Genomic DNA, 12,574 nt, shown 5'->3' with positions numbered 1-12,574 from the left:
CAACCAGGATCAGTTCTTGTAAAGTGCTGCTGTGCTCACAGAAATGGCTATGGCTTTATTAATGTCTACCCTGGCTCACAATGCATTCCACTCTTGCTGCATTCTGAGGATAGGCCATAGTCCCCCATATACAGGGGAAGCTGCTCCTGTGGACTGTCCCCTAACAGAGTATGTTCCTGTCACTGAACCCTTTTCACAGGCAATGTCAAGGTGGTGCTAATAACGGTCAGTAAAGTGGATCCTTGTAGTGTTGACTGAGATACTGTGCTTGTTGACTTGTAATCTACAGGTTCTGTTCTCCTAGTGCCAGGAACTGCTGATGAGATGAAATGTACTGTGATTGACACAGTGCAAGGCTTTCATAGGCCCCTTGTCACATGGTTTTCGCATGGTGAGTTGCCTGTGTGCACATTACACAAAAATGGTTCCACCTCAGAGATGGCTAATTGTCTTGTCTGACAATATCAGAGAGGAGGATTTTTACAAGGGATGTTCTCTTTGTATTGGATGTGTATATATGCGGGTCTTCAAACAAGAATTGTATCAAAGCTGAAGTGATTTAGGCCCAAAAGAGGGTTGTACCTCATCGGTCACTAACTAGGGTTGGCCTTAGATCTGACCTCAGAATAAAGCAGCTTCCTGGATTCACACACTGAATGTACAGATATGTTAAGACCAATGGTATGACCAATGCTTTTTTTCCTGGGGGTACGCATACCCCTAAACATTTTGTGAATCTTTGTTCTTTTGTCCATTTACCGTATTTATTTTTCCCAATTTGAACTATAAAATGGTGATTTTCTTGAGTCAAAACATTTTTTAGGGGAAAAAGCAATGGGTATGACCATACTATACAGTCCGAAATCTGGCCCATAATTCTGTTCCTGAGAAACAAAACTTGTTTTTTATTTTATTTAAATTTGGTTTGTAGCCTCCCATGGTGGAGAGAAACTGCTTTTCCCTGCTTCCAGACAGAAGGCTAGCAGTTTCTATCTCACTGAGGCAAGAGTAGTCTTGTCAGTGTGACAAGCTTCATACTTCTTGGGAGAGATTCTCAGGAATTGTAACTCAGTGGGCTTCCCTGATAGTATTCTGTTCCCTTCGCCAGCAATGGAGTGGGGCATCTTCTATTCCTTGTTACCATTTGACACAATTGAGTTGTAGGCATAGCTCCCCACTTGCATGGCATCCAGTAGGGGTGATTTGCAAAAGGATGCAGGAAGTCAAGAGCAGAGTGTGGCAGGAGCTCTGCAAATATGTTCCAACTTATTCTTCCTCTTTCGACTTTACAGGTTGAATTGGTTCAGGGCAGCAGAAATAAATGAGAAGAGAAATGATCAGTCAGATATTCCTGAAATCCCATCTTTAAGAGCTAAGTGCATGGCTGCAACTTTAAGGCAGGTAATGAGGCTCTCTCAGATCAGCTCATGAGTGGAAACTGCTAGATTGATCAGGCTGCAAATGGGATAAGTGTAAAAGCTCTATTGCAGCCAGAGAGTAGCCTTCTCTCCCTCAGGTAACTTTTGAATACCTTGCCCTCTTCCAGGCAAGCTAGGAATATACCTCCCAAATAACACTATTCTCCTCAAGTCTCCCCAGTTTGGATTTGGAACCACATAATCCCTGTATTTCTCTCTGTACATCTTACAGCCATCTTGACTTTAGGAGTGTGCAGCTTGGGCACTCAGCTTGCTCTCCAAGACTATGATTTCCTGCTTGTAGAATGGATCAATTGGCCCACTGAGCAAACAGTTCCCATGTAAATAAAGCACTGATCCACGGTTTAAGGACGAGTTCCAACAAAATCATTGGAGGAAGGCAGTAGGTTGCCCTTTTCTGGAGGGTATGATATGCTGTAATCTGAATTAATTTTGACACTTGCGTTCCCCACCCCTTTAGTCACATAAAAGTCGAATCGGGTTGATCTTTAGTTTTACCATAGGCAGGTAAGGGAGGAGAATACTGGCTGCTAAGCAGATCTGTACTGGTTGGGGACACAGAGGGTCACTATCTGCTGTGCTTCTTCCTTACCTAAACCTAAGATTTAATCGTGATAGCCACTAATGATGATTTCAGTCTGAAACACAGTGGTAGCATTGCTGCTCATCTCTTTTCTCCCTCATCATTGACTTGTCTGTCTTCATTCTAGAAGACACAAGAGGCAAAAATAATCACCATCACCTCATACTTAGTGTGTTCTTGCTCTTCCCATTCAGTGCCTGACAGTTGCCTCGTGAGCCTAAGATGTCCAGTCCCTGCCCTCCTGGCATCCTATGGGCTTTTCGTATGCAGCATAGGACATAATGAGCACAGTAACGGAGATTTCCAGATCTTTTGTTGTTAATTATTGAGATGTAATAACATGATTAGCACACTATAAAAAAATCACTGATATGATTACCATGGATTTAATATCACATGATATATCATTACGTCGTTATGTGTTGACAGATGTAATTGAAATACGCTTATTGGAGCTGAGGGTTGTATTTCATTCAATCACCTGAGGCACCTCAGGGGAGAAGCAGAGATGGCTAAAAATCAGCAGAGGAAGAAGAAATTGTAGTGTCAACAAAGATTTTTGCAACCGTGTTTGTGTCCTGGGCAACTGGTTCTTTGGTCTCTTTCATTTCCCCCATTTCTCTTAGCTCTGTTAAGAAATTATGAGTAGAGATAGTGCGCTCCGCTTGTGCATTAGGTGAGCTGCAACTAAACAGGTGAAATATTGTCTCCCCCACCCTTGCAAAAATTGCCCTTAGAGCAATGCTAACTGCCACAGGTAATATTGGCAGAAATACTGAGCCAGACTAGATAACTTGGCAGAAAAAAACAGGACTATGATACCCCTGCATGCATGATAGGTGCATTTTCTGGCTGGGCTGAATTATGTATTTCAATGTTTGTTTAATGATTACAGCTTCATGTTGAATGTTAGAATTCTACGTGTTTTATTTTTGCTGCGTTTTTATGTGAGAGGATGGGGCAGATAAGGGGGAGACAATTATTTCCTCTGTTCACAAATTGGAGGGATGTTTTTTGGCATGCTCATAATTCACAAAGAAGCTGGCAAAATGTCCTTCATGTTATTGTTCAACCCAAAGGCAATTTCAGAATGATTCAGAACATAAAAGTTAAAGGAGCACATTGATAAAAGAAAAGGGAATAAAAGTAAGCACGTTTCAGCCTTTCACTTCTGAGAAGAGTGGTAGCTGTGGGTATTTAAAATAACTGAACCTCCATGTGTCCACTCCTTTAAATAAACTGCAAATCACAACCTTAATCACTTTCTTTGCCAAGTAGTAGTTGGCGAAGTGAACGTGTGAGACCACTTCAAATATAGAGATCAGAACGCAACGTTGTGTAACTTGTTGAAGCTGCTGGATATTGGGTACAGACCTTCATTCATTGGAATGCCAAACCCAAATTTAGCAAATTAACTGAATGAACTGGGCAAATTAGGCTTGTCTGTCGTTTTGGGGAACATTCCACGGAAAAAACCAACAGGTCAGATATTGCAACCTAATTGCAAAATATGGCATAGTGGAACAAAGAAGGAGGAGACATTCAAATTGTGGGATATTGATTGGCATTGGTAAGGAGGAGGTGGCAGATTGAGGCTATGATTCAAGTGAAGCATCTGGGAGCTTTGAAGAAGCTACTGTACCTGGCCTCCTACCTACTTGCCAGTCCCAACCCACACACCCACATCACCACCATCATCCACATTGAAAATCGGGTTTTAATATGTGAGCCACCTTTTCCAGTTTGGGTCTCATCTGACTCACTGGTCATTAGATACAGCTGAAACTGGGCTTTCGCCTATGATAAAAGGTATGAATCTATATCTTGGGAAACAGCATTTTGGAGGATATTTATTTTGAATTTTCCTAATCCATTGCTATGAATGGAAGACTTGCTTTGCTCTCTCTGATGGTGGAAATATTTACCTGCCAATTGATTACTCACTCTATTTTAGCTCTGCTAACTCAGAATTTTGTCTTGACATAATGTTTTCTATCTCTGAGTTGGTATTCGAACTCAGTTTCCATGCAATTATTGTGTGGTGTGCACCTCATTTTGTATTCTATTTCCCCCCTAAATAAACCTTTTTAGCATTTACTCGTTTGCCTAGTGCAGTTCAAGAACTCTTGCCAGCTAGTGAACTTTATTACCACCTGTAGATTATTGCAAATTGCCCTTTTGCATATTTTGTTTGGCCCACAAGGCTTCCCAACAGTAGAATTTGGAGTACGTACTTTAATGTAGATAAGGAGAGGACAATGGGGGTGTTTGTTTTTTTGCTATTGGTGGCCACATGGCCTCACAGGTGATATTTCAAGAGCCACATGGTGGTATGAAGCCAGAAACTAGTAGTGATTGCAGGCAGGGGCACCCCTTAACATTCACTTCCTGCCACCCTTTGTCTCTCTCCTTGCTGCTTGTGTTCCTTGTCTGTCAGCTGCTCTTGCCAGAGGTTCAAACTGATTGCTTGAAAAGGGCTTTTAAAGTTAGGCTAAGGGCTGCATGTGATTCCAGGGCTGCAGGTCCCCCATATCTCTCTCTCTCTCTCTCTCTCTCTCTCTCTCTCTCTCTCTCTCTGTGTGTGTGTGTGTGTGTGTGTGTGTGTGTGTGTTCGTGCTCCTTGGATGCCCATTACAAACTTATGTTTTCCCAATGAAACCTTTTCCTCTGGTGAGAATAGAACTTTCTGGGGTCAGGAAGACTTTCACGTAAGGTTAAAATACAATTTTCTCCTGACCCTGTCTTCGTTGTTGGTCCCCCCCAAGACCTGAATGTGCATTGTATGACTTTCTAAACAGCCTCATTTTCTCCCTCCCTCTCTCTGTCTCTGAAGCTTGTGAATGCATCTGCTCCTCATCCAAGGATTGTTGTGTTTTATTAATGCTGTTATTATTCCATTACTGTCATTGTGCTCTTTTATAGCGAATGGCCTAATTTAGTTGAAATGTGCAGATGTTGAGAGTTTAAGTGAAATCTTCATCACTGTGCAAGTGGAGAACACACAGCAATTGCTCTATAAACACTGCCGGCATTTGATTCAGATAAAGTATCCAGGCAGAAGCTAGATGGTAACACAAGGTGGGGCAATTGAGATTTTAAACCTGCAGGGCTCAGGTTTGAGTGCACATACATATTGTGTGCAATAAAGATGCAATTGTTACCTATTTGTAGTGTGGGATCCAGACTTCCCTCACTCTTTTCAGTATTAGAATTTCATTTTTGTACACAGGAAAATAAGGCTCCCACTACTCTTAAACTAAAGCAAATCTTTCTATTGCAATTCCTGTATCAAATGTGATCATACAAGTGTTCCCAGCACCTATTGAATATTGCTTAAGATTTGATTGGTTTTTAAAATATTTTTTCTTGAAGTAAGTCAAACAAAGAAATGGAATAAAAATAATAGAAGTACAAATTCAAAAAATCAGCACACTATATCTGGAATACTTAAGACCATTAGGAAAGCCAGATTTCATGTTGTACTGTTGGGAGGGAGTCCTGTACGTCTGTATTTGTCATTCACACACACACACACACACACACACACACACACATATATATATGATAAAATCCCACTAAACAGCATATAATTTTTTAGCGACACTTTAGCCTTTAGCCTTTAGCGACACTTAATTCATGCATTCTTTTTTCAGCTAGTGCTAAAATCCACATATTTTTATACCACAGCAAGAGTTGCAAGTCCCTTAAGGTTTTCCATTTTGAGGCAGTTGACATTCTGGCAGCCACCAGTATCCATGTCAATAGGTCAGTTCTGCCATGCCATTTGGTGAACTTGGTTCTTCTTCCATACCGTGTGACTATTGCGTGAGGGTGCTTGTCTAGCTGAAAAATAAAAGAGACAAAAGTCCAGCAAGGTTCCTCACTCCACTTTGCTCATCTCCCTACATTATTATTTCCCCCCTTTTTATTCCTTACGAGGCTTGTTCTCCCCATCTCCTCTGCTGGAGTGCTGTTCTATCAGATTATGTATTTTTGCTACCCCAGCAAGGCTGCTTCTTTAGCAGAGCTGTGATAGAGAGAGTTGAAAACCTGCTTTGGATTGTTTAAAAGATCCAAGCTGCCCTATATAATCCAAAGGTGTTGGCAACTGACGTTTTAGATTAGGCAACACTATAAAAGTGCTGTGTACACTAATGATATTATATAAATTATAGAAATAGAATGTGGTTCATTTGTCTAAAGATATTTAAGAAGGAAACTAAAGCCAAGCAGACTTACTCGGTTGGCCTGATGCATTTATCCTAGTAATATGATGTTGACTTTGGCCAGTACTAGGGGCTATACAAGACATGTATTCCGGTCTTAATATAAATTTCCAATGATTAGAGACACCCTTCATTAAGAAGCCACCACTGACAAGGACAGAAGCATCTCCTTTGCTAGCTCCTAGATATAAGTTGATGAACTCCTTTCCTCTCACTTTGGGAATGAGACATTAGAGATGAAATGGTGAGGGTGGTTTTGGAATTTCCACACGATGATATATAGGGCACTGTGAGGAGTTGGGCTCTTTTTTATCCCAGCTTTATTCAGAAGCTTCATGGCTTGCAGCCTTACAATGGCAACACAAGAGTAACTAACAGCTCTTGCTTGCTGTCCTCTGAGGATTGACCGGATGGCAGAATTTTTCTTGAGGTCTGTTTTATCACTTATGAGAAGTGAGTTAACCTCCCTTTGATCTCAGTTCACAACAAACCCTTTAACAAAGTTCTGCATGTGCGAGGAAATCAATACTCAAGGCATTGAATTTAACACCGAGCTTCAGCTCAAGCGGAACATGAATGCACACACACAGACACTGGCTCGCTCTAGTTACAGGGAGCAGATTGGCCGCAGGCCCATTTGCCCGCTTCCCTAGGCTGCAGGGAAGACGTCCGTAGCTTGTTACCAGCTGTGCTGGATTCTGTTTGGAACTTGGCATGACAAGGCCATGCCATTGGTCTCCTCTCCCTCCTGTTTCCTCTTAATGCCTTCCGCTAATGCACCTTTGCTCTCTCTGTTCACACTTGTGAATTGGAGGCTCTCCAAGTGCTCTGAATCCTTACATATTGTTGCATCTTTAAGCTAGTTTCTCAGTCTTTCATGCTACATTGTCTCTGCAAGCACATAATGAGCATTTGCCTACCACAACAGTGGCTCCTTATTTTTAGCACCTTTTGTCATTGTCACATGCCACTCTCTAATTGTTTTCCTGGTCCTGCTTAGTGTTGTACGACACCTTTGATTCTGTCCTGATTCAGTTTTATATTCTTATGTCTCATTGTTTGAAGTTTGCTTTTTACTGGATGTTCTATACTCGCATCAAATATTGAATTCCCAAATTCTTGGAAATAGCTTCCTGCTGCTCAGATCTTGGAAACATTTACCAGAGGCCAACACCAACTAAAAGGAAAAAGGTAGAGGCTGCTGGTCAACCTTCCTGCTTAGAGCTTCCTTGCCATCCCTTGAACCTTCTTGCTAGCTCTTTTGTGTTCCTTAGTCTTACTCTACCTTGCTTTTGCCTGATTGATGTGCCTGTTCCCTGTCAGGTTATCCTAGACTCTCTCCTGGACTTGCTATGGTGAAAGGATCCACACACCCCTTCTTTCTCTCTCTCTCTCTCTCTCTCTCTCTCTCTCTCTCTCTCTCTCCCTCTCCTACTCTCTCTCTCTCTGTGTTTAAATAGCTGCTTTTCTTAACTGGCAAAGGTGTGTGTCTCTTGGCCTTTGGTATCCATACCAGACTAGAAAAAATATGAAGTCTCTCAAGTTTATATTCTGCTTCCTTAATTAGCAGCATTTCAATTTCCTCTGTGCATTGTAAGTTTCTTGCTCCATGCTTGCAGCATGTTATCATCTCTTGACCTCACCTATTGTCAGGATCCCACTCCACCCAGATCTCAGAAAGACCTCCTCTGAGGAAGAGGTATAGGACCATGCGGAGAACCCCAATACAACTGAGGCTCTGGAGGAACCCACAAAAGTCCCAAAGCAGCCGAAAGTGCCTCAGCTCATGGATGTTTTGTCAGACCACAGCCCAGTCTAGCCTTGATCCTGATTCTTCCCCTATGTCACCAAGCCCTTAAAAATAAAGGTGGCATGAACCCAATAGGAATCCTAAAGCTGGTATATGTGTGTCTGGCTTCCTGAAGGCTTCATCACCAGTGAACTCATTTGAGTGCAAGATTGTATGTGGGAGAAGGAAGAAGACTCGACTATGAATCATAACCCAGAAGGTGACCAGTTAAAGGAGGAGTTGGTAGTGAGAATGTAAGCCTCGTGGTCTTCTCTGGACCTTTGCTGGGTTAACCTGGGGGCGCAGGTTACAGCAACAGCCAAGGCGACATTTTTCCACCTTCACCGCATCAAGCAGTTGGTCCCTTACCTTTCCCGCCCTGACCTGGCCACAGTGATCCATGTGACAGTCACATCCAGGCTTGACTACTGTAATTCACTCTACACGGGGCTGCCCTTGAAGCTGTCCCAGAAACTCCAGCGGGTGCAGAATGCTGCAGCGAGGCTCCTCACGGGGTCTCTGCCATGGGAGCATATTCACCCAGTGCTTTTCTAGCTGCACTGGCTCCCGGTGGAGTACAGGGTCAGATTTAAAGTGCTGGTTTTGACCTTTAAAGCCCTTCACGGCCTAGGACCATTGTACCTATAGGACTGCCTCTCCTGATATGCCCCACAGAGGACCTTATGGACCACAAAGGTCCATAAATAGCAGCACCCTAGAGGTCCGGGCCCTAAGGAAGTCAGATTAGCCTCAACCAGAGCCAGGGCCTTTTCAACACTGGCCTGGTGGAACGCTCTGTCTCATGAGACCAGGGCCCTGCAGGATCTGATTTCTTTCCGCAGGCCTGTAAGACAGAGTTGTTCCACCTGGCCTTTGGCTTGGAATCAATTTGATTCCATCCCCCTCTTTCTTCTTTCTTCTTTCTTCTTTCTTCTTTCTTCTTTCTTCTTTCTTCTTTCTTTTTTCCTTTCTCCTTCTGTGTTGGACTTCCCTGGCCCATGTAGGACCAGTCTGGATAGTTAGCCTTGGTGAAGACTTGACGTTTTCATCTCTAAAAGAGTTTTTGATTGAGTTTCCACTGAAATGAGGCTGCATTTTAATGTTTTAATGTTGTATTTTAATCTTGTTTTTAAGCTGTATTTCAATCAATTGTTTTTTTATTTGGTGTTAGCCTCCCTAAGCCCATTCTTGGCTGGGGAGGGCAGGGTATTAATCATCATCATCATCATCATCATCATCATCATCATCATCATCATCTGCTCCCCATTGAGTGTTCAGCTTCCTTGCTCATCTTTTGCTCCAGCTCTGATTCAATCTCTAGCTTCCTCATGTAGTACTGCTCATGGACACGTATCCAAATTTTGGCTTGAATCAACAATTGCAGAAAAGCACATAGCAAGGTAGTCCAGTGTAAATGTCACCGGCACAGGTTGCATGTGCTCTTCAGGCTACTTCAGTTTCTATCTGTTTCATGTGACATCAGTTCAGGTGCTCTGGAAACTAGATAGGAAATGACATGAAACATTGCTCTGATTATCCATATTGAACTTGGTTCTTTGTCCTTGTTTCCCCTCCCTCTATTTTCTGCCCTTTCCTTCTTTCATGAATATGTTGCTGCTAGCTCTGAAAGGCTCTTAATGAATATTCCAGAATTTCCAGCTAATTTTGACAGACAATATGTCTGATTTAGTCTCTGGCCTGCAGAGAAAAACAACCCAAGCTTTCAGGACCAATCTCTTGATATCTTGCAAGGCTACTTCAATGGGTCCTCCTGGTACCTAGATGCCTATTTCATTCTGTTTTGTTGGTGCAGACAGCAGGATGCAATGGACTCCTGACCCCAAAAGAGCACAAGCCTCATGCTCAAAGTGACCACGTATTAATTGTCATATTTGTGCTAATGGCTTGTTGTAATGAGTGACACTTGTTTGTGACCAGTCTATAAAACACACACACACAAAAACCTATTACCCAGTTTTTCATGATTCTACTGTAAACTGTTAATCATTGATTTTGCCCTCTCTCTGAATAATTTTGCATTGGCCTCAAATCTTAGCCAATGTGGTGTTTTTCTGTTGAAAGTAGTCCCACTAGTTCACTGGGGGAACTCCACTGCAGGGATCAGCAGTGTGGTACTCTCCCAATGATGTTAGATTCCAGCTCCTATCAGTTCCAGTATGGCTAATGGTCATGGGTTATGGGAGTGATAGTACAAAAACACCTGGAGGGTACCACAGTGGGGCCACTGAACCATTGTTGTGTAGTCGTTAGAGTGTTGAACTAGAATCTGGGAGATCAGGGCTTGAATCCCCACTCAACCATGATGCTCACTGGGTGATTTTAGGCCATTCATTGCTTATCAGCCTAACCTACTTCATGGGGTTGTTGTGGGGTTTACATGAGGAGGAGGAGGAGAACCATGTGTGCCACCTTGAGCTCCTTGGAGAAAAAGGTGAGATACAAAAGCAATCAATAAATCATAAATAAAACTCACCATATGTTTCTTCCCTTCCTAGTTGTTAACCTGTGGCTGATACAGGAAAAGTAATTTGTTTCTAATCCACGATTACCTAACATCCTTTTCTTGGGTGGAAAAATGTGACAAAAGCTTTTTGAAAGCGCCACATTATTATCTGGATCACCTATTTGTTGCCATCCTCAATGCACTGTAATAGATTGGTGAGGCATGACTTTCTGGCATAGCAATTGTGCTGCCTCTCAGCATGTTTTGTCTCTGTTACTAATAATCACAGTCTTTGTGATCATTTCTACCATTTTTTGTTTGATGCTCAATCCTGTTGCACTGCCTTCTCATTTTTCAGGGTTGCCTGAAGAGCCATTTGAGGATTTATTTGTTCGCTTTAAATTTGGGATTTCAGTTCCTGACTCTTTAGCATGGGTGCTACATCTAATTAATAATCTAATGGATATTTGTGGGTTGGGTGAGGCTGATCAGTATGAAAAATGCCCTGAAGGTAACAGTGTGCAATGGGAGTAATGCAGCTGATGTCCCTTGGTGTGTTCAAACAGAGACTTAGGTAGCCTCAGATGTTATCTTTTTCTACCAGAGCATATGCTATATAATGCATAAATGGCAGTCTTACATTTCTGACTTCCCAATATGTAAATCACATGCTTGTAGACCAGGGATGGGGAACTTACGGCCCTCCAGATGTAGTTTGATTCAAACTCCTGTCATCTCTATCTAGCAGAGCCAATTCAGGAATGGTAAGAGTTGTAGTATAGTAGCCTATGGGGGAGGCACAAATTTCCTATTCCTATTGTGGATAAGAAAGAAATATTTTTTTGACCTGATTGTTGATGCACTTACTTATTTTCTTAAGTTTATATCCCACCTTTCTTCCATCATGGAACCCAAAAAAGGATACATGTGCAAGACACAGACTGACTTAGCTTCATCAAGGTGGTGGCCCCATGTGCCTTCAAGTACGGTAATACCTTGGGAACATCCCTTTACTTGTGTGGAGAGAGAGCAATGTATACAGTGGGACTTAGTGTTCTGTAACTGTGGTATCTTAGGCATACCAGTTAGAAAAGATGGTCCCAGGAATACCTTCAACCTTAGAATCTGAAACTGGGGTGGCCAACTTCTGGGGGCTGAACCCTCCACAACAAAGTTGTTTGGAGAACCAGCCTTTCCCACTTCTGTAACAGAATTGCTAGATTTAGTGTACAGTGGAGAGATGATCCAAGAGCAAAGGAACTTTGATTCCTATTCTAGCTTCCATACAGGCAGAGGTGCCTCTATTCTTCCCTTTCCTGTGAGCCTTGCTATTAATAGGGCTCTTGGAGTAGTGACCACATATGATGGAAGAAGCAACAAAGCCGCTTTTCCCTTTGGATTTCCCTCTTTTGCACTCCAGGCCTAGCAGAGCAGTCAAGAACCAGTATGGTAATGGGTTGGAGGAGCCTGTCAACATCATGCCTATGGCCATCAATTGGCTGTGCCCCTGCATTAGGCGATGGACTCTTGTTTGGATTCACTATGATGTATTTGTGCTGGGTCTCATTGGTCTTCCATTTAGTTTAATTTTAATGTCCTTGACAACGAGAGAACTGTTATTCTATGAATTCTAACATTTAACTAGCAGTCATGGACAAATGATCACCAAATTGCTTGAGGCACTAGTGATTTCCCGGTTAATTGTTTTTACAATGGTGGAAGTTTACCTGTTGAATTTGCAGGAAGTTATTCTCTACCTTGGGCTCTTGTATCCAGTACTTAAGGCTGATATTCTGCCTAGCCACCCACAATATCCTTTATTCTTCCCATAACCCCAAAGATACAGTGCTATCCTTCTCTAAGCTTCTTCCTGAACTACATGGAATGCTTTTTCATGAATAAACAATTCTGGGATGTTTTTGGTAAATCTACTTATGTGTGCCCTGATGACACATGCAAATGTGCAGTAGTACTATTAGCAGGCAGTATGCACTGGTCTTTACAAACCAGATTCTTGTAAAGAAACACCACATTGTATGTTAGCATCTGAGCAAGACACCTGTGAGATCGCCC

General features: G+C 42.4%; 1 protein-coding gene and 1 long non-coding RNA gene across 7 annotated transcripts in view; both read left to right on the top strand.

Annotated features, from left to right (window-relative positions):
• ERI3 (ERI1 exoribonuclease family member 3) overlaps positions 1-12,574 on the top strand; it is a 191,908-nt gene that overhangs the window by 97,266 nt on the left and 82,068 nt on the right. The window lies entirely within an intron of this gene.
• Positions 130-12,574, top strand: part of LOC308587645 — a 30,188-nt gene continuing 17,743 nt past the window's right edge. The window contains exons 1-2 of the long non-coding RNA XR_014008505.1: positions 130-391; positions 1,293-1,401. This is a non-coding gene — a long non-coding RNA (uncharacterized lncRNA). The remainder of the gene's footprint in view (positions 392-1,292; positions 1,402-12,574) is intronic.

This window comes from Podarcis bocagei (assembly GCF_964188305.1).
Source record: "Podarcis bocagei genome assembly, chromosome: 5".
Classification (NCBI taxonomy): Eukaryota; Metazoa; Chordata; class Lepidosauria; order Squamata; family Lacertidae; genus Podarcis; species Podarcis bocagei.
This window is presented reverse-complemented; position numbering and strand designations above follow the sequence as displayed.